Genomic DNA, 5,006 nt, shown 5'->3' with positions numbered 1-5,006 from the left:
CCCCCGCGGACGGGCTGGGAAGCTGGCACCCCCACGGCCCCCCAAGTCCATTGTCAATGGGCAAGGTGCCTCGGTGGCTGACCGGTGCTGCCAGGTGGTCGGACACGGCGGGAGCCCTCTCCCAGCAGGCAGGTTCCCCCGCTGACCCACGCGGACGCAGGGATGTGATTGGGTGGGGCCAGAGCTGTTCGGATGAGCCGCCCCCAGATTCTGGGATGTGACCGCAGACCCACGGGAGGGAGTTTCAGCTTCCCACAGGGGGCTCCCTAACAGGGAGCGAGCTCCCTCTCCCCGGGGGGATGTCCTCCTTTCCAGGGGTGCTGCTTCCTGCAGGGAGAGGTTCTCCAACTTTTTCTGGACCATTTTTCTCAAGCCCATGAGGAGCTTCACCGCTGGTAAGCTCGTGGAAGCGTTTTCTGTCCACTGACTGACACCATCTTTAGCCCCACTTTACAGATGAGAACACTGAGGTTAGCCGGCTCACCCAGGCAGCCCGCTGATGTCTGAGGCAGGACTTCGGTCCGACTCTAAGGCCTCCGGTGTGGGCCAGGCCGGGGGACCGGCAGAGACCCCCCCCAGACCCTCTTCCCTGATTATGGGCCCGGGGGGCCCGCCCCCTCAGCCCCACCCGCCCCAGCCCCACCCCCGGCCTGCCTGCAGATCTTATCAGCGGGACCGGACCGAAGGCTTGGGCCCCGGCCACGAAATAGCTGGAATTCCTGCTCTGGACCACATCTGGTACTGATGGAGGTGAGGGCCCCGATCGCCAGAATCTCGCCGACCTCGGCCCGGCTTCTCAGTGGGGCTTCCATGGAGTGTGGCGAGTGCCCCCCAGGAGCGTCCTGCTCCTGCCCCCGTTTCCCAGCCTCAGTCTCCTCCTGGCGGCCCCTGAAGCCGAGCCAGCCCCGGCCCCCCAGTCCGGCCCCGGCCCCCCAGTCCGGCCCCGGCCCCCCCAGTCTGGCCCCGGCCCCTCAGTCCGGCCCCGGCCCCCCAGTCCGGCCCCGGCCCCCCAGTCCGGCCCCAGCCCCCCAGTCTGGGCTGCCTTCCCTCCCTTACAACATCCGGAGTGGGAAGTGGGGGAGGGATGGGGGAAGGGAAGGGAGGGAGGGGGCTCAGAATCCCAAGAGGGAAGGGAAGCCCCTCATTTTACAGGTGGGGAAACTGAGGCTCCTGGGAATGACCAGGAAACGGCAAAGCCAGGATTGGAACCCAGGGCCTCCCAATCCAAACGCGGGCAGGCAGGGCCAGGGGGCCACTAGCCAGGGGCTGACGTTCTCTCTTTGCCCCCAAACACGCCCGAGGTGTTTGGCAAGCATCCCGGCCCTCCCAGGGGGCATCTGAGCATCCGGGGGGGACCCCGGCCTGAGCATGGGCCCCGCGCGCCCCCTCCCAGGGCCTGGACCCCCCCGGCCACGCACAGGGGCCCCGGGGCCTCAAGGAGAAGCTGGGGCCGGCGGGAGGGAGGAGGGAGGGGGAGGGAGGGAGGAGGGAGGGAGCCGGTGTTTTGCTTTGCCAGTGTAAACAGATTGTTTCTGTCTGCGAGGGTGGGATGGGGTGGGGGTGGGGCTCCCTTGTCTTGGGCTTTGTTCTGCTCAGAAAAAAAGGCCCAAATGTGGGTCACGAAGCACACAAACAGGCCCTCACTGGCTGCCCGGATGGAGCGGGGCCGCGAGGCTCAGCCCTAATGAGGGAGACCGTGCTCCCCGAGGCCTCCTCACCCCGGGGCCCTGCCGGCTCGGGGACCCTCCCTGAGGACGTGGGGAGTGACTGACCCCCAGGCAAGGGCCGGACGGGCTGCGTGGGGGGGTCTGCCCCGGAGAACAAAGGGGCGGGAGGGGGGCCGCGGTGATGCAGGAGTGGGATGAAGGGTCTGCAGCAGGGGCTGGGCCGGACTAGAGAAGGGAGAAAGCACAGAGCAGGCCCCGCTTGGGTTTGGGGGGAGCGCGAGAGAGAGTGAGGGGTCGATGCGGACCCTCGGCTGGGGGAGCCTTCTGAGGGTAGAGGGGATCCGGGAAGGGGAGAAGCCCTGGGGGGGAAGGGAGGCAGACGGGGGGCGACGGCGCCATTTTGGACACGTCGTGTGTCAGGGGTCTGAGGGACATGCAGTGGGGCAAGCCGCCCGGACGGCCGACAGCAAGGACACTCCGAGCCGCTCCCGAGAGCTCCGGGCTCTGCCTCCCCGGAGGTTTCCCCGGGGCCCGGGAGCCCTTCTCGGTCAGACCCAGCTTGGACCGGACACCTCCGTGGTCCCTCCTCGTCCACAGGCTTGGGCTCTGGGCATTTAAGGCCTCCTCGGTAGCCTCATACTCCCATGGGCCCTTTCCTTGGTGCCCCCAACCCTGGCTTCCTCTCGGGGGCGACAGTGCCCTGAGCCTGCGAGGGGTGATTGCCTTCCAGCTGGGAATTCCAGTTAGAGGGGGTGGGGTAGTCATCAGGGTCTGAGGAGGGGGCTCAGAGATCGGGGACATGGCGGCCCCAAAGCCACTTCAGTCCTGGACTGCAGCGAGAGAGCCCTCAGCCCGGGTCAGATCTCAGCAGGAGCATGAGGTCCAGTTCTGGGCCCAAGTAAGGAAGGACATTGTGGGGGATCTGGAGAAGGGGCAGAAGGGGGGTCAGTCCTGCAGTTGGCCAGTCAGTTGGTCAGTCAGTCAGTCAGTTCTGTAGTTGGCCAGTCAGTTGGTCAGTCAGTCAGTCCTGTAGTTGGTCAGTCGGTCAGTCAGTTCTATAGTTGGTCAGTCAGTTGGTCAGTCAGTCAGTCAGTCCTGTAGTTGGTCAGTCAGTTGGTCAGTCGGTCAGTCAGTCCTGTAGTTGGGCAGTCAGTTGGTCAGTCGGTCAGTCAGTCCTGTAGTTGGTCAGTCGGTCAGTCAGTCCTGTAGTTGGTCAGTCAGTTGGTCAGTCGGTCGGTCAGTCAGTCAGTCCTGTAGTTGGTCAGTCAGTCAGTCAGTCCTGTAGTTGGTCAGTCAGTTGGTCAGTCGGTCAGTCAGTCCTGTACTTGGTCAGTCGGTCAGTCAGTCCTGTAGTTGGTCAGTCAGTTGGTCAGTCGGTCGGTCAGTCAGTCAGTCCTGTAGTTGGTCAGTAGGTCAGTCAGTCCTGTAGTTGGTCAGTCGGTTGGTCAGTCAGTCAGTCAGTCCTGTAGTTGGTCAGTCAGTTGGTCAGTCGGTCGGTCAGTCCTGTAGTTGGTCAGTCAGTTGGTCAGTCGGTCGGTCAGTCAGTCAGTCAGTCCTGTAGTTGGTCAGTCAGTTGGTCAGTCGGTCGGTCAGTCAGTCAGTCAGTCCTGTAGTTGGTCAGTCAGTCAGTCAGTCCTGTAGTTGGTCAGTCAGTTGGTCAGTCGGTCAGTCAGTCCTGTAGTTGGTCAATCAGTTGGTCAGTCCTGTAGTTGGTCAGTTGGTCAGTCAGTCCTGTAGTTGGTCAGTTGGTCAGTCAGTCCTGTAGTTGGTCAGTCAGTTGGTCAGTCTGTTGGTCAGTCAGTCAGTCAGTCAGTCCTGTAGTTGGTCAGTCAGTTGGTCAGTCAGTCAGTCGGTCCTGTAGTTGGTCAGTCAGTTGGTCAATCAGTCGGTCAGTCAGTCAGTCCTGTAGTTGGTCAGTCGGTCAGTCAGTCTTGTAGTTGGTCAGTCAGTTGGTCAGTTGGTCAGTCGGTCCGTCGGTCAGTCTTGTAGTTGGTCAGTCAGTTAGTCAGTTGGTTGGTCAGTCCTGTAGTTGGTCAATCAGTCAGTCCTGTGGTTGATCAGTCAGTTGGTCAGTTGGTCAGTAGGTCGGTCAGTCAGTCCTGTGGTTGATCAGTCAGTTGGTCAGTTGGTCAGTCGGTCGGTAGGTCAGTCTTGTAGTTGGTCAGTCACTTGGTCAGTCGGTCGGTCAGTCAGTCAGTCAGTCCTGTAGTTGGTCAGTCACTTGGTCAGTCGGTCGGTCAGTCAGTCAGTCAGTCCTGTAGTTGGTCAGTCAGTTGGTCAGTCGGTCGGTCTGGCAGTTGGTCAGTGGGGTCAGTGGGGGGGAGGGTGGGGGTTGGTCCCGTGTTCATGCCAGAGGTGGTCCCAGAACAACCAGAAGTGAAGGAGGTAAATGAAGGGGGCTCCGGGACTGGGCTTAGCAGGATGCTAAGGAATAGATCCGGGAGCTGCGGCTCTCCAGAGGTGAGAGGGAAGGGAGGAGACAATAGCGGTGCAGGGGAGACGGGTCCCTGGTGACCAAGAGTAACAGGGTTACCAGCGAGCCCAGGAAAAGATGGAGAAGGGAAACGGGGAAAGGTCCCGGAGCAGGGAAGCGGCCGCACCTCCCCCGGGCTCTCCCTCGGGGACCCCTCAGGGCCACGCCCGCCCCCCTCCTGCTCAGGGTCCTACTTTCTGGCCTTTTTCCCCCAGCCCCGGGTCGGGCCCCCCTGCTTCTTCCTCCACATCCCCCCTTCCTTCTCCTCCCCGTTGGGTGGGGACCAGGCCCGGCTGGTAAGGAAGCACTTAATAAGCGCCTGTGGTTTACCTGGCGGAGAACCCAGGAGGCCGGGAGGTCTGTGTGCCCGGGGGAGAGAAAGCTGAGGGAAGCCCCCGAGTCTGGGACCCCGAGGTCTGGCCCAAGGGCAGGGATTGCTGGGCAGTGATGGCAGAAAGAGGACCCGGAAATGGGGGAGGGGGAGGGGGCTCCCGGGACCAGCCGCTCGGGAGGGAGGAGCAGGAGGCCTGGGGATGAGGGAGCGGCCGGGAGAGGGCCCCGGGGAGCTCTGGGAGAAGCCCTGGGCCCGGGACGAATCGGGAGGGTGCGGACCTGAGGGAGGAGCCGGGGTGGGAGAGAGACGGGGGCCGGGGCCAGGAAGGAGGCAGAAGCGGGGGGTCTCGGTGCCCTCAGCACCGGGGAGCGGCTGGGCCGGGGTGAAGTTCGGGGCCGGACCCCCCGGCTTTGGGGCGCTGCGAGAACCCTCAGGCTACGCTCTGTATGAACTCAGGCTGCCCCCTCACCCCCCGCTGCCCTCGGGTCCCGGCTGTTATTTGGGCCTTGGGGAGGCTGAGCTGGGGGGAGGG

Source organism: Antechinus flavipes, chromosome 6, assembly GCF_016432865.1.
Source record: "Antechinus flavipes isolate AdamAnt ecotype Samford, QLD, Australia chromosome 6, AdamAnt_v2, whole genome shotgun sequence".
NCBI lineage: Eukaryota > Metazoa > Chordata > Mammalia > Dasyuromorphia > Dasyuridae > Antechinus > Antechinus flavipes.
The sequence above is the reverse complement of the archived record's forward strand: the minus strand, read 5'-3'. Positions refer to the sequence as shown.